Consider the following 17,453-nt stretch of genomic DNA (forward strand, 5'->3'; position numbering starts at 1 on the left):
GCCTCAAAGATTGCATGTAACAACTACTTTACACATGGAAAAAACTCCCCTAATAGTCACAAGGCCTCTTCAATGTGGTTTGACCAAACTACACAAGTTTAACACCCTGCATCCTGGTTTTGATTAAATACCTTATGTTAAAACAAGTACACAAGAAGCAAATCCATTGCATAAACCATATGTGCAGAGTACATTATGCTACGTATGACCACTGTTGAGGCAGGGGAGTGGTATCATGACTCACTTGAGTCTGTGCCCCTCATTTGTCATGGCCCCTCTCTGCACCAATGAACAGCTGCGGCACGTGCAGGTAATAGCGGTGGTGCCAGGTGGTCGTGGGGGGGGGGGGGGGATTTCGACAGACACGAAGGAAAATTAAATAAATAATCCTTTTTCCCTCGTCGTTGTCCATAGAAATCCCCCCCCCCCCCACTTGACCCCACTGCCCCACTGCCCCACTGCTCTTACCTGTATATGTCCGGCTGCCAATGAACTGGACCCGTGCTCCTCAAGACACTTCGTAAAATAATCCAGATGAAAACTGTGTGTCTGACGTTTTTTTTCAGAAGACATTGTACCAAAGCTCTAATTGAGGTCCGTGTGACATCACGTATGAACACAGGATGTTAACTGCTATGAATATGATTGCTAAACTATGGCAGAGAGAGGCCACAGCCTTGGTGCGAGCTGTGATCCAGCTTCCACAAGGCCTAAACAGTCTGAACCACAAAGATAAACTGGTTTATGCGGGAAATCCTTGCCTCGCCCTTGGTAGCTTGGCCAAAGCAGCAAGGTGTTCCTTGAAGAAAATGCATGCTGGACATGTGCAACAACTTTCCAAAACTAACAATGCATTAAAAAAATTAAAGAGGCCAATTAGAGTTTGGAGGGACAGTAGAATCACTGTAAATCAGGGTTCTCCCACCCTGCAAACCTGTATCCCACCTGCCTCATTTAGAAGTGGGGAACCACTACCCCACCAATGGAGACAAGGCCAATTGGTGGGCAATCAATGGCCATGACCCTTTCAGCACAGGGGCACCATCTTTCATGGATCGGGAGATCTACCTTATTCAGAGTAATCCTTCTGCTACATATGTCTATGCCTAGATGCACAAGGCTCAGCATGAAGAACCTGGGCAGGAAAAAATGAACAATGGCTCCCACATGAAGAGAGAAAAAAAACCTGGGTGTCAGGGCCAATGTTTCTTTGCTTTCCAGATTAAAAATCCACTTTGGTGGTTGGTTTCTGAAAGGCAAAAATGAACGCAGAACTGGCCACACCAGCATGCCCGCCCGCTTGGGTTTCTGCGGTGACAAATGTCCATCTCCTACAGGGGTGCACTTTAATCTCACAGGCAAGCAGGGAATCTATAGATAGTGCGGTGAAGTCATTTACCTCGGGAAAAGGTAAAGGCCTCTGATGACCTGGCAGGTAGGTGGGCCACCCCACGCACAATGATTATCGGAAACAGAACTTTTTTTAGGAGTTTATATAGAGTGAACTCCACCCGAAGGTACCAGAGCGCTTTACATATGCAGTTACAGGCCGAAGCTTTTATTTTTGTGGTAAGCACGGGAAGATTAAGGCGCATATTAACAAGCCAGGCGATAAAATTATCGACGCTTTAGCGGCAGAAAACTGCCGCTAAAACGGCAATAATGGGCTTGATAATATGCTCTATGGAATTCCAATTGAAACCCATGTTAGACGTCCTAAAGCGGCGATAATTTTATCGCCTAGCTTGTTAATATGCCCCTGAGTGATTTGCCCAGAATCACAGAATGTTGAGCGTCCCTGCCAAGACCGAAGCCGGTTCCCCAGCTTCAAGGTCTACTGCTCTAGCCGTTAGACCACATCCGCTCCCCCAAGATTAAACCTAGAGTACATTAAAGTACAAAACTGTAATAATTAAAATGCCACAAAAGTGAACAAAATGATTTGTTATAACATAAAAAATTGGAATTAGTCCTGGGGTGCAAGATAATACCTCTGCTAAAACTCAGGAGTGCTGCTTACCATAGTAGCCTTCCAAGGTCATCAAATTAAAAGTTGTCTACAGCGCCCAGAGATAGTAAACCAGTGGTATGAAGCGCTACCTAAAATAACAAATCGCTATTGTTAAACATGAACTTTGACAGAGACATTTTTTTCTGGCATTCTTGAGTTATTTCCCATGAAGGTCGTTCCTGGTGGAGGATGGCTGGTGCCTAGCCACTAGTCTGCGGCCTGTTGTTTTGAGAACGTTTTATCTTCAAGGTCAGAAATGTCCAACATAACAGTGACACCAAACGAGGAGTGGTGGGGAGAGTCCAGACACCCTGGCTTCAGGACAAGGTAGAGTGCACTTGAGAAATGCATCAGAGGGTCAGCCTCGGCTCCACGAGGTCGCTGACGCGTGAAAGTTAAACTGCTTCCGGGTCTTGAGATACAAAAGTTGTTTTTGTACTTGGACTTTTTTAGTGACACCTTTGGAGCGCTCTCCACACAATAAGAAAGGATGAGCTTGCAAAAAAGGCGCTGTGCAGACTACACACGAAATAATCTTCGGTCACAGGAATGCAGGGGGTACCCTATTGTATTCTCCTTATCAGTTGGTGTTTTTTTAATAAGGTGACACTTTCTTTTCTCAAGCGAGACTATAGACTTTGGGGCAGATTTACAAGCCCTGTGCGCCATCTTTGCGCCACTTTTCCTTTGTTAAACGTGACGCAAAAGTGGCGCAAGGGGCTTGTAAATTTTCCCCTTTATCTCTCAGTAATCCGAAGCGCAGTTTAGGCGAAAACTCCTTTTCAGGCAGATTCTATTACATTCCGACACTTTAATTTGTAGCAAAATAAGTGCCAGGGCCCTGACGAGGAGGACACCTCAGTTTGCACCACCCATTGCCCCTGCCAGTGACGGCACATACACAACTACTAACCATCACACTGCTACAAGTGTGACAATTCAGACTGTTTGCGGCCCCCCAAAGCAATAAGAATGGCTTGTGCGGAAGTTATGAGTTGTATTTTTTAATGTATACTGAATTAATAAATATCTGTTGTTCAGCACATCTCTAAATCACGCAAACAGCGCCACCATGTGGCAGCATCATAAATTCCAATGTTGACAATTAAGTGCCAGTGCCCAGCACCAGAAACCACCGGCTCAAATAAAGCACAGTTTTGAACTCTTCTGCCGCCAAGGTTAAGATGTGCAGACTAAGGGGCCCACTTGGAAGTAGGCCTAAAGGGAGATCTGCCCAAAATTAAGCAACTTCAGCCCATTGATCTCTTGGACCCCAGGACATTCAGATGTTGAGCAGCCGTGCTCCGTGCAGATAACAGTTGTAGGGCGGTGGGGCCGCGTGGGAGAGATTTCTAGAAACGATGTACAGAGAAAATTAAATAAATAACTAATTTTCCCTTGGCATTGTCCCTCAAACTCCCCCCCCCCATGCGGCCCCACCGCCCTGCCGCTGTTACCTGCACGGACTGCGGCTGACGTTGAGTGAGTGCGGTTTCCTGTCTGTGGACCGCCAACTGACTCCTTTGTGAGGAAACAGGTATGTAGACCTGACCCATTTAGAAATGGCATTGGAAAGGCCGTCTTGTTGGAGGGGGCCCCTAAATTTCTTGTCCCCTGGCGCATTTCCTGTCTGGCACAGCCACATAAACCATGGTGGGCCCGGACATGAAATACCTCTTACACACTTGCAGAGTCGAACTGGGACAGAAAATAGGTCCGGCCACCAAAATAAAGGTGGCTGTCACTAGTGAATCAAATAGCAAATAAAGTGGCCCAGTTCTTCAAGTCAGAGCAGTTTTGAATTTGTAAAGACACGCTGTACAGGTGTTTTGTATGGTATAGTAGACTACATGGATTTGAGCTTGTTTCAGGCAATTTTTTTTTAATATCAGGGAAATTAACTGTTAAAAACTGTCCTACCAGACTTTAAAACAGGCCATTATGCAGTCAAAAAACCGGCCTCCCCACTGACCTGTCAGACCAGCCTTCTGACACTGCGAGATTGTCCTGTAGGCCAGTCTGAACCTGCACACAGGGAGATGATTCTTAGCAAGTGGGGGGTGGTCTTTGATTATGCCATTTAGAAGATAGACTCCCACCTATATGTTATGCCTGAGGTGCAGAACCTTTTCTCCCCTCTGAAGCAGGCCATCAATGGACGCGAGAGCTGCTACAGAGGCAGAAAAAACATCACCCAAGCAAGAGTCTCTAAATTCGGAGGACGAAAGGGGATGGACGTATTATCTCCACCATCCTAGCTTATAGCAGACAGCCCACCGAAGCCCAAAGGAATCCATGCAGGCCTTATTTCTAGCCATTCCCAAAAGATAACAGTCCACTCCAAATAATGCTTCCAACCCCAGTGATAAATAGTTCTTCATAGGGCAGATTCTCCCATCATGGTGTGAGCGACTTTTGGGAAACAGCTGTGCCTGTTTGGTAGGGGGGAACTGACTTCATACCATGTGCATACTGGATATGACCCTCCACCATTGGGGTGCTCTTCCAGAACCAACATGGAAAGTGGCCCTGGTGTTCTGGATGTTTTATCCCAGCACAAGAAGGACATTTGCATAGCAAGACCTTGTAAGGCCATCAACATTGTCCTAGTGGTCTTATTCAAAGGTGACTATTGCATCCAGGGATAAGCAATGGAGAGCAATCAGAACTGGTGTCATGTGCCAACTTCTTTTGGATGCGATCACCATCGCTTAAGTTGTAGGGCACAATCTTCATTAAGAATCTTTGCCAGAATTTTGAGAGGAAAATATTGATATTCAAAAATATTGTGGCCTGAACCTCAACTTCAAATGTATTATGGAACATCAGTTAAGTATATGTAGGCAAGTACAGAATTGATTTTCTTAATTACACATCTATGTACCTTGACAATATATACCTTTTTGGAAGGTCTATGTAGTGGTTCTGTGTGATCACTCCTGATTTTCCATCTTTTGCTGGATCCTATAGTGTTGCTCGGTTTAGAAATCTGAGCACTTTACCACTACTAACCAGTAGAAAGTGCCTGTGCTCCTCCTTTAAACATTGTCAAATTGGCATATTCTTAATTGCCATATTTGACTTGCCTATAAGTCCCTCCTGTATGGTACAAAGTGTACCTAGGGCTGGAAGTTATATGCCACCAGTGAACTGTAGCACCTGTTATGCTATCCACTACAGTGGCAGAGCAAACATGGCTTCCAGCCTACACTGTGTAGCCTGACTGTAGAAGTGTCAAAACTGCAATTTGACCTGTCATAATAAACCATTTTACAGGTCAAGAGCTACCTTTTAAATATTAATGTCACTCTTTTGTAGGCCTTGTAGTCTACAAGGCAGGGTGCATGGTATTTACAAGTAGGGCATGTAGAATTTTAATGTTAATATGTCCTTATAGTGACTAGCACCCAAAAGCTATTTTGTACTATGGCAGGCCTAGCTGCCCTATGTAGAAAACCAGAGTACAGATTAAAATCCTATTACTGTATTTCGTGAATGAGACTAAGTCGGATGTTTAATAAATAGTAAGGAAAAGGAACTTTTAGAAAGGTACCAAATACCTGCCTGAATTGTCAAAAGGCAATTTAGCATAATCCTCTGCCAGCTCCCAGCCATTCATCAGCTTTTGAATATATGTGAATGAGGTTTGGAACTTCCCCCAGGAGCTACACAAAAAGTCACTCACTGTGATTGACAAGTCGACTTGAATGGGCAGGGGTGACTCCTTTATGCTCAGCAGAGAGTGGGGTCAGGGAGTGTCCTTTTTTACATTACAGTCTCAGATCCTGCTTGAATGTCAAATCCTACTCAACAGGTCTGTTGGGTTCTCACATAGCACTTGGGGCACACTTAAAAGGAAGGGAACAGAATGTCAAGACAATTCTTCTGAATACACTGTTTGGTTGCTGAAGAATCCTTTGTTTTTCCTACTAGACTTCAGTCTCTGGATTTTACATCTAGCACTTGGGGCGCACTGGAAAGGAAGACAACAGAATGCCACACAGTTACTGTGTATCCACTGTCTGGTTGCCAAAGAAACCTGTTTTTGTCCTAATAGACTTTTGTCTCTGGGTTTGTTGTGAGTACAGTGGCTGCCTTAAACTGGATTTTAGTGTTAGATGTCGGAGGACACTAGGATTACCATTTACACTGCCCACACACACCCAGCCCTCAAGTTAGATGTGACCAAAGAGTTGTGGCAATCTTGAAAATACCCAAAGTGGGTAGGGTTGATCCTGAGAACTTTCACCCCATTGGCTACAGCATGCATAGGAGTTATTACAACCCACTGGATAGTGCCAGGTATAAATGTGGCACCTCTAGGCGCCCACTTCGGAGCACTTTCTGGACCTGAGGAAGAACAGAAGAGGAGTAGGCCTGCTGTCTGTGACCTGAGAAGATCCCTGAAGGACTGAGCCTGTTCCCTCTTATACCTAGGACAAAGAAGCAGACACCAGGGGTCATAAGGCTGAACTCCTATTCAAGTTAAAGGGATACAATAAGATACAGGAAGCATTTCCTACAAATGACCAGGTGACCACTAGCAACTGGACCAACACTGGGCCCTGCTGTTAGTGTCTGCCTGACACCTTGTGAGTCTCTAACTGCCTACCCTGTGGTTCTGTGGGGCTTTAGAAGTGTACTCCTGTGTTTGATTGGGACTTAAAGAACTAAGTCAGGATGTAAAATGTTTGACTATTATGAACCATGTTTGTGTATTGTGCAAACGCTCCATCACGGCGAGCCTCAAACTGCACCTAGGTATCTACCTACCGCAACCATTGACTGTCATTGGCACTTTGTGCTTCTTGGCGCTGTTTCTACGTAAAACTTCAAAAATTAATATCTCTAGTGCTGCTAATGGGTACCGCCCAGTTAGTTCACTAGGATGTTTCTCTTTTGATAACCCGTGTTTTGGACCTTTGCTCTGAATAATTCTCACTCCTGAGTCTCACTTATGGTAATTTCACTGTAAGTGGACTGAGCGTGTTTCCCACCCGTGTCCACTTTTAAGATAAGGCCACTGTGGCACAGCTAGGCTAAGAGGCACTGGGCTAGTTACATGTGAACATGGGCTGCACATGTAAGACTGCTGTTTTGTGCAGCCCAATAATTGCACACAGGTTTCCTGGGATAGAAGGGACTCTGCAACGATAGGTAGGCCTTATAATGTTAATGGTGATTCATAGAATGGTCAGTAGGGTTTACCCAAAATCTGAAGTGCTTTCACTGTATTATACATATAGGTGAAATCTACCTTAATAGGCAGTTTTGCTCCGTTTAGGTCTACACTGTCCAGCAAAATGTCAAGCTGAGGTAAAACATTCACACCAAGTTTGAACAGGCAGGTCCAAGTAACCCACATATACATTCTATGGGACATCAAGAACTGCCATATTTCTCTCTCTCAGCTCATAATCAAGACCCAGGACACTAAGATATTGTCCCTTGGACACAACACCAGGTCAGGCAACCGGCACAGGGGCACTAACAAAAGGGCACTGACTGGTGGGGCACAACACTGGGGTACTGACCTGTGTTTTCTGACAGGGTGATACTGACAGAAATACACTGACTTGGAAACATTGGAAACACTGACATGGATGCCTAGGCCCCAGCTCCCCACTTATCTCGTACTGGTCCTCTGACCACTCTCAGGCCCTTTCAAACCCTCACGGCCAGGCTTGCCTCTCTTCCTGCTGTGGCCACTCTCTGTGCCTTCTTTTCTGTTCTCTTTCTCTCAGACTTCTGTGCCTCTTTCTCTCATTCCATGCCTTTATTTTGTACCCTCTCCGCTCAGTCTTTACCTTTGCTTTGTACTTCTTTCTCTCCGTCTGTGCTTTTTGCCTCATCCTCTCACGCTCTGCTTTTGCTTTGTGCCACTTTCTGTTGTGCCTTCATCTTCCCCCAGCCTCCGAACCCCCTCCCACACTTTCCCTCCTCCCTCCTACTGCTCTTTATCTGCTCTACTGCATCTTCTTCCCATGTCTTCTTCCCGCCGCCCACCACGGATCGAGACTCCTCCCCCTCCCAGGACCTACCTACTGACGGCCTCTGCGCAACCCCACTGACCAGGTGCCTAGGCTCCAGCTCCCCACTTACCTCCAATGAGTCTATGGCCCTTTTGTACCCTCAAGGCCCAGCCTCATACACCCCTCTGCCATGCTCTCCATTCCTCTCTGACTTCTCTTCTTTTTTCTTTCTCTCACATTTCTGTGCCTCTTTCTCTCACTCTTTGCCTTTACTTTGTGCCTCTTTCTCTCACTTTTTGCCTTTGCCTTGAGCCTTCTTCTCTCATGCTCTGCCTTTGCTTTATGCCTTTTTTTTTAGCTAGTTTCCATTGCTTGCACTTCTTTTTTTCACTTGTTTCCATTGCTTGTGCCACTTTCTCTCACGGTTTGCCTTTAATTATGCCTCTTTCTGTTATGCCTCCATCTTTCCCCAGGCTCTCCAACCACCTCCCGCTCTTTTCCTCCTCCCTCCTCCCCCTGCTTCTTACCTGCTGTTTTGCATCTTCCTCCCGCATCTTCTTCCTGCGTCTTCTTCCAGCCTCCCCCTTATTTCTGCCCACCGCCCACCTGCACTAAATCCCTCTCCCAGGACCTAATTAATGGCAGGTGTTGCACGACCGCGCAGACTGGGCGCTCCATTGGCGCACCAAATGCTCATGAATAGCAAGCCTGTCTGCGTCCGTCTGTGACTGGACCACGCCCAGTTCCATGACCCTGGTTGAATCATCCACCCCTCTACTCCGTAGCGGCCCTCCAAGCACTTGACCCTGGACACCCCTATACACGCTGCTGCTGCACTGCATCTCACAGAATGGTAGAACCTCTCTCTTGTTCCCACTGTCACTTTCCCTACAGCAACTCAGCACCACACACACCCTTCACTTAGACTCCTATGTCCCCATCTCATAACCTCACTTCACTCAACGCCACCCCTGAACTTCAGCATACCCTCACATGAATGCTCCTAAATACCAGATCACTCAAAAAACACACAATAGAAATGTGGGTCCTCCTCAACAACAGCACACTGGACCTGCTCTTCCTAATGTGAGCCCAGATGATCCTCGGCTCAGCTCCCGACATCGCTGTGGCCATCCCAGCAGGATACAATATTGCATGCCAAGACCACCTCCAAAAACCCAGTGTAGAAATCTCCATCTTCTACAATGATACTCTTAAATGCACACCCACCCCTCCACACGATAACCCCTTCATGGAACACATGTACTTCTAGCGATGAACAACCCACCCTGAAGGGCACCCTAGCTTACAGACCACCCAATCTGCACGGCAACTTCATCTCAGACTTCATTGTCCCCCTCACCATCAACCTCAAGAACTCCCTACTTCTCGGCGACCTCAACTTCCACCTTGAAGACACCCTCAGACCACTGCCCCTCTGGCCTACTTGTGAGTCCAACCAATATAGGACTTCTCAGCTCATTATGGACCGCAAGTACAAGACAGAACACACTTTGGATGTAATCATCACCTCTGGCAACAGCATCAGCTACTGCTCCGCCTCACCACTCACATAGACTGAACACTTCATTATCCATTTCAATATTTCCATGCCACAAGCAAAAGCTCCCCTCAACACCAACCATCCCAGCCAGAACTGGAACAGAATAATGGAAACAAACAGCCTTGTGCTACACTCTCATAACAAACCAATCCGACACGACCAACAACTTAGCCGAAGACATCACCAACATCATCCAATAGATCTTCAACTTAGGTACGCTCATGCATCTTTTCAAAACTCATAAACACCACAGAACCAATAACCAGGTCTCTTGGTACATTGAAAAACTCCGGGACTCCAAAAGATACTGCAAACAGCTGGAATAGAAGTGGAGGACCCACCACAATGCCGACACCAAATCAACCTCCAAGGCCATCCTCAGGCACTACCACTACCTCTTGAGAGTTACCAAGAGAAGAACCCTCACAGATCAGATCAAAGCCAGTTCCAACAGCAGCAAAGCGACATTTGCCATCATCAAGGAAGTCAGCACCCCAGATCCCTGAACCAACTCCATCAACCCATCTCAAGAACTTTACAACAACCTTTCAAACGACTTAAAGCAAAATTGAGATGATTAACATAAGTTCAAAAAGCAACCGAACCCTGAGGACGTCATCAGCAAGCTGAATACCTACCACTCGGACAGGCACCTAACCAACTGGAGAACACTCACTGAGAAAGACACCACCTCAATCATGAAGACTGTCCACTCCGGGGCCCCCACAGACCCATGGCCTCACCATATCTACAATCTAGGAGGACCGGTGATCAGCATATTTCTCACTCACATCATCAACTCCTCCATCGAGTCTGCAACTTTCCCAGAGAAGTGAAAGCATGCTGCAGTCACAGCCCTCTCTAAAAAGTCATCAGCTGACCCCAACGACCTGAGCAACTTCTAACCCATCTCCCTGCTACCATAACCAGCGAAGGTGATAGTGAAAGCAATCAACCAGCAATTCACCACCCACCTAGAACTCTATCTTCTCAACCACTCCCGATCTGGCATTTGTAACAATCACAGTATGGAGAAAGCACTCATTGCTGCCACAGATGAGATCCGCACGCTTCTAGACTGCGGAGAAGCTGCTGCCCACATACTGCTGGACTCTGCAGCACTTAAAACAGTGTCACACTCCAGCCTCATCAAAAGATTACATGCTACAGGCATCCAAGGTCCAGCCCTGAAATGGATATGCTCCTTCCTCACAAGGAGAACACAGTGAGTCAGACTCCCCTCCTACATATCGGAGCCAAAGTACCTGATCGGCGGAGTCCCTCAAGGATCATCCATCAGCGCCACACTGTTCAACATTTACATGACACCACTCGCTGACATCATCAGATCTCACAGCAAGTTTTCCTTGACCAGATCCAACTTCACCGAATGCATGATCCACATGACAGAATAAATGAGAACCAACGGCCTGAAACTCAACACGGATGAGATTCAAGTGCTGATATTCAGGAACAAGAACTCCCTCTCCGTCTCCACCTGGTGGCCATCAGAGCTTGGTCTAACACCATCACCCTCTAACCACTCTTGTAACCTGGGTAGCATGTTAGATGACAAACTCAACATGGCTGCATAGGGGAACACAGTTCGCTCCTCCTGCTTCCATATGCCACGCAGCCTAAAAAAAATTCTGATGGATTTCTAAGAGCACCATTCATACCGTAACTCTGGCCCTAGTCTATGTCTATGGCAATGCACTCTATGCTGGAATACCAAACCACCTCCTCCACTGTCTTCAGATCATCCAGAACGCCGCTGCTATACTCGTCCTGGATCTCCCACGGTGCACCAACATCACACCCCACCTCAGAGATCTCCACTTGCTAGCTGGCAATACACAAAAGCTTCCAATTCAAACTCCCCACACATGCATACAAGACACTACCTACCTCAACTACCACTTCCACTAGTCCACCAGAAATGTATGTTCTATATCTTCTCCTATCTCGCACCCAAAACGTGGAATCACCTCCCTCTACACATAAGGGCCTCCTCCTCACTTCTGGAATTCCGCTAGAATCTGAAGACCTAGTTCTTCGACTAACACCCAACAGACGACCTTCACACCTATTTCAGTGTCTGGGTACCCCTCAGGTGATAAGTTGTACTTTCCAAATCCAGACAACATTAGCATGACATGGCATGCGAACAGATGAATTGACACTGACACTGGGACACAATAATGGAAATTAAACCTGACTCCACTACCAAGCGTTAATGCCATAGTGACCCTTCCTGAGTTCATGGGCACTGATACACAAGAACATTGACAATGAGACACTGAAACTAGCATTGTGACATTGACATGACACAGACCGTGGCACATAGGCAATGACATGGACAATAACACAGATGAAGTGAAATGGGGACGTTTATACTGGGCCCCTGACACCGGGGCAATGACACTGGGAAACAGGTCGATCTAAATAGGGACATTCACATTGGCACTGAAACTGGAGGTGCCCCTAGAACACCAACACTAACATAGCAAGAATGTCAGGGGGGCATAGATAGTGAGGCATCCACACTTTCACATGACATTGACAAATCTACACTGTCACAGGGACATTGACACACGAGAAGCGATACTGGTATCATGATACAGGAACATTGATAATGGCCCTCAAATGCTAGCACGGCCATTGGGAAATCCATAACTCCCGCTAGGACAAATCAACAAATATAATGATACACTGGTTCTGGGAAAGTTACACTTGGGGACACTGACATTGGAACGGGGACATTGGGACAGTGACACAGCTGCCGATCTATGGGCACACACAGGGACACTACAACTGGCAAAGGAACACATGCAGACATGGTGACACTGGTGCTGATACTGGGACTTTGACATTTAGACACTGATATATGGACACTGACAGACAGGCATTATGACTGGCAAGGACATTGAGAGACTGACAATGCAGCACTCACATTGGAACCAGTGCTTAATTTGAGCCAGTGGTTTCCAGTGCTCGGCACCAGCACTTATTTGTCAACACCGACACTTATGGCAGCTGCCACATGGTGATGCTGTTTATGTAATTTAGAGATGAGCAGAACAACAGCTGCTTATTCATTCAATGTGCATAAAAAATCCAACTAACTCCTGCTACCCAAGCCATTCTTATTACTTTGCGGGCCTCAAATAGTCTAAATTGCCACACTTGTGGCAGTGCGAGGGTTCGAAGTTGTGCAGGTACTGTCATCGGCAGCGCTGGCAGGGGCAATGGGTGCTGCAAGCTGCAGTGGCCTCCCGACAAGGGCCCTGAAACTTATATTTTTGCAAATTACGCACTGATTGGAACATGGGGATTTTGGAACACAGGATCAGAGGCACAGGCACTGGACCTTACACAAGGTCTCTGATACTGGGACAAATGGACACAAACACCCACATTACACCAGGAACAAAGACTGAGAGGCCACGGAAACTCACAGATCACGGACATAAGAACAAGAAGGTTTTTGGTCGTAATTACAAAGCACTGTTCTTTAACAGCCTCAGCACCACGTGAGCATCTCTGTCTTTAAACCCCGTTCAGGTATTATCAATGGCTGTTAGTAAAATGAGTTTATAAGTGAGGCACCTGCCACACCACGGGGCAGATTTACGCTTCCTGGCGCATCCCTGCAAATAAGCTGGGATGCACCAGGAAAGATGCTTGACGCAAGTTTACCCTTGCGCCACCACAGATGCGCCGCATTTACAATGCAGCGCATCATGGCGTAAGGATAAACAGATGCGTGTCGCATCTGCCGGCGTAAGGTTGGCGCAGTGCTGGAGTTGTGTCACGGACGCGACGCAACTCCAGCACTGTTCCAACCTGGCCTATACTCAACATGGTGCGTCACGCCTTGCGTCTGCTTCAAGCAGGCGCAAAGTTTTGACGCAGCGGCGTCGGAAAAGTGACTTAGTGAAATCTTGTAGATTTCACTCAGGCACTTTTCCGAGGCGTTCCTGTGATGGAACACCCCCCCTGCACCAGAAGGCCCACATGAAACCAGACGCAGGTTTCATGTGGCGCAGGGCATTACAACTTGACGCATCTCCCTAGATGCCTCACGTTGTAAATAGGGCGCAACGTGGCGCATAGTTTACGCCGCCGCTGCATGACAGAAGTGACGCAACGGCGGCGAAAATGTGGCGCTCGGTGCTTGTAAATCTGCCCCCTCATTTCCTTAAATGTGCATTGAGGAAGGGCGCACAACCCCATTGTATCACGGCATTTATGGTACACTCATTTTTCATCAATTTCACTAACCTGAGGTGCTTTCAAAACCTCATCTGACAAGCGTTTCCTGGACATTTTAAATGCAACTGATTGGCTGTGCTGTAAAAGGCACAATTCCCCGCTAATTATCACAACCAATTATAAAGGTAGCAATTCTAAAGCTTTAAAACACATCACAATGGATGTTGTGTTCTTTAAAATGCCCCTATGGCGTGGACGCTTTGACAGGTTATTGTGGTGGGGGCCAGAGTTCCCTTTTACGCTGTAGCTGTTCTTTGGGGTCAGGCCACACAAAACATCTACTGCTGGCTGCAGGCCTGCATACATTGAGCTGTGCATTCTCTTCCATCTGGGGTTCAGCGCCAGCTCCCCTCTGACAGCCGCGGCCTCTTGCGATTCAAGGAACAAGGAACGCACACAAATAACAACAAACTTTTATCTCCTGTCTTTGTGCTCTTAAAGAGAAAGCCGGTTAAATTAGTCCCAGCTTCTAGAAGTCTCCCTCTTGCCAAACTTTTGATAGGGTGAGGCCTCGGATGAATCATCCAGTCAGAGCCACGCTGCGGGCACAGGGTCCCCCGCCATGCGCCTTTTGTGCCTGAAAACAGAGAGCACAAGTGAAGGACAGGAGGCCAGCGTGGCGCGGCCTTGTGCTGTTGTCGCTCTGCATGCAGGTGGCGTTGCGGGGGGGAGTGGCGTATGGTGGGGCTGGGATGTGGGAAGCAAGGGCGCGCAGAACCTCTGCATTGTTTCCACTGACTTGCTAATTTATATATTTCAATACCGGACAGCGAAATGGACGTCAAAGCCAGCGAATGAGAAGGCACGAAACATTCCACAGTCTTGGAGAGCATGAAGAAAAAAAAGGACCAGCCCACACACTGAGCATGGAAGAGAGAATATATATTTTCTTTCATCTCTGCAGAAGTTTAAGCGGTCCGTACCTGTACGTTGGGACATAACGGCAATTCAGGCATCAAAACTGTATATATATATATATATATATATATATATATATATATATATATATATATATATATATATATATATATATATATATATATTCAAAAAACAGTGGTTGCCCTTGAGGAAACGCCAACACAGTCGGTAAGTACCTCCATAGTTTATTTCAGGCAGCAGGCACAGCGTACTATCTCCCCCACACGAAAAGCGCCAAATGCATTTCGGGCTCCTGCCCTTGTTCACTGGCTATTCACAAAATAATCAGCAGCTGTGTGAACTAAATACCATTTTGACCCGCCCCAGTGGGACTTCGTGCTGCAATGCTTGCTGGGCATGGTAGTCCTATAACAAATCCATAGTGGGTGCTGTCGATTATTCGTGAACTGTTCAAAGTACATTCCCCAAGTGGGTTCTATGGGGAGGACGTATCGCAGTACCTGCTACTGTTCATTCCTAAAATACTGGATTTACCAACTCCTCATGGCACCCAATGCTTCAAGTGCCGTTGGTCCGCTGTAGAGGCGGCGGGGCGTCTCCGCGACGAGGCGCGCCGCAATTAGATTAAAAAAACAGAGGTTGCCCTTGAGGAAACGCCAACACAGTCGGTAAGTACCTCCATAGTTTATTTCAGGCAGCAGGCACAGCGTACTATCTCCCCCACACGAAAAGCGCCAAATGCATTTCGGGCTCCTGCCCTTGTTCACTGGCTATTCACAAAATAATCAGCAGCTGTGTGAACTAAATACCATTTTGACCCGCCCCAGTGGGACTTCGTGCTGCAATGCTTGCTGGGCATGGTAGTCCTATAACAAATCCATAGTGGGTGCTGTCGATTATTCGTGAACTGTTCAAAGTACATTCCCCAAGTGGGTTCTATGGGGAGGACGTATCGCAGTACCTGCTACTGTTCATTCCTAAAATACTGGATTTACCAACTCCTCATGGCACCCAATGCTTCAAGTGCCGTTGGTCCGCTGTAGAGGCGGCGGGGCGTCTCCGCGACGAGGCGCGCCGCAATTAGATTAAAAAAACAGAGGTTGCCCTTGAGGAAACGCCAACACAGTCGGTAAGTACCTCCATAGTTTATTTCAGGCAGCAGGCACAGCGTACTATCTCCCCCACACGAAAAGCGCCAAATGCATTTCGGGCTCCTGCCCTTGTTCACTGGCTATTCAAAAAATAATCAGCAGCTGTGTGAACTAAATACCATTTTGACCCGCCCCAGTGGGACTTCGTGCTGCAATGCTTGCTGGGCATGGTAGTCCTATAACAAATCCATAGTGGGTGCTGTTGATTATTCGTGAACTCTTCAAAGTACATTCCCCAAGTGGGTTCTATGGGGAGGACGTATCGCAGTACCTGCTACTGTTCATTCCTAAAATACTGGATTTACCAACTCCTCATGGCACCCAATGCTTCAAGTGCCGTTGGTCCGCTGTAGAGGCGGCGGGGCGTCTCCGCGACGAGGCGCGCCGCAATTAGATTAAAAAAACAGAGGTTGCCCTTGAGGAAACGCCAACACAGTCGGTAAGTACCTCCATAGTTTATTTCAGGCAGCAGGCACAGCGTACTATCTCCCCCACACGAAAAGCGCCAAATGCATTTCGGGCTCCTGCCCTTGTTCACTGGCTATTCACAAAATAATCAGCAGCTGTGTGAACTAAATACCATTTTGACCCGCCCCAGTGGGACTTCGTGCTGCAATGCTTGCTGGGCATGGTAGTCCTATAACAAATCCATAGTGGGTGCTGTCGATTATTCGTGAACTGTTCAAAGTACATTCCCCAAGTGGGTTCTATGGGGAGGACGTATCGCAGTACCTGCTACTGTTCATTCCTAAAATACTGGATTTACCAACTCCTCATGGCACCCAATGCTTCAAGTGCCGTTGGTCCGCTGTAGAGGCGGCGGGGCGTCTCCGCGACGAGGCGCGCCGCAATTAGATTAAAAAAACAGAGGTTGCCCTTGAGGAAACGCCAACACAGTTGGTAAGTACCTCCATAGTTTATTTCAGGCAGCAGGCACAGCAGGCACAGCGTACTATCTCCCCCACATGAAAAGCGCTAATTGTGGCGCGCCTCGTCGCGGAGACGCCCCGCCGCCTCTACAGCGGACCAACGGCACTTGAAACATGGATGTTGCATGGAACAAAATTAACATTGTCTCTCTCACACACAGGTCAACGTCGTGGGTCACCCCCCAACACTGGGGGGGAAGACTCACAGGACCCGGCTCAGCGGGATGAAGGAGCCACCGGCAGCGACGACTCTCACCACTCTGTGGACAAACCCGACCCCGACCAACCTGGCCCCTCTGGTGTCCAACGACCTGCAGCACCTGCGTCAGGTACAACGGGGCCAACCACCACCCCCAATCCTGCCACATCCCAGGAGACACCCAGGATCCCTGCCCCACCACCACAAAGCAGCCAGGCTGGCCAGGAGGGACACGGTTCTCCGGGCACCCAGGAGGAGGCAGGCAACACCGCAAATGCCATCCCTCAGGGGTCCCGGAGACCCGATGTACCCACAAGGGCAGGCCAGGCGCAAGTGGGCAGGGGTGGTGGGAGTGGAGGATGGCGGAGGCGCCAGCCTGACCAGTTGGCTGGGGAACCGGTATATGCCCATGTCCGAAACATCCTGGACACATACCGGCAGGACACCACGGGCATGGCCCAGGTTGTGTCCGT

This window comes from Triturus cristatus, chromosome 9 (assembly GCF_964204655.1).
Source record: "Triturus cristatus chromosome 9, aTriCri1.1, whole genome shotgun sequence".
In the NCBI taxonomy this organism is placed as follows: Eukaryota; Metazoa; Chordata; class Amphibia; order Caudata; family Salamandridae; genus Triturus; species Triturus cristatus.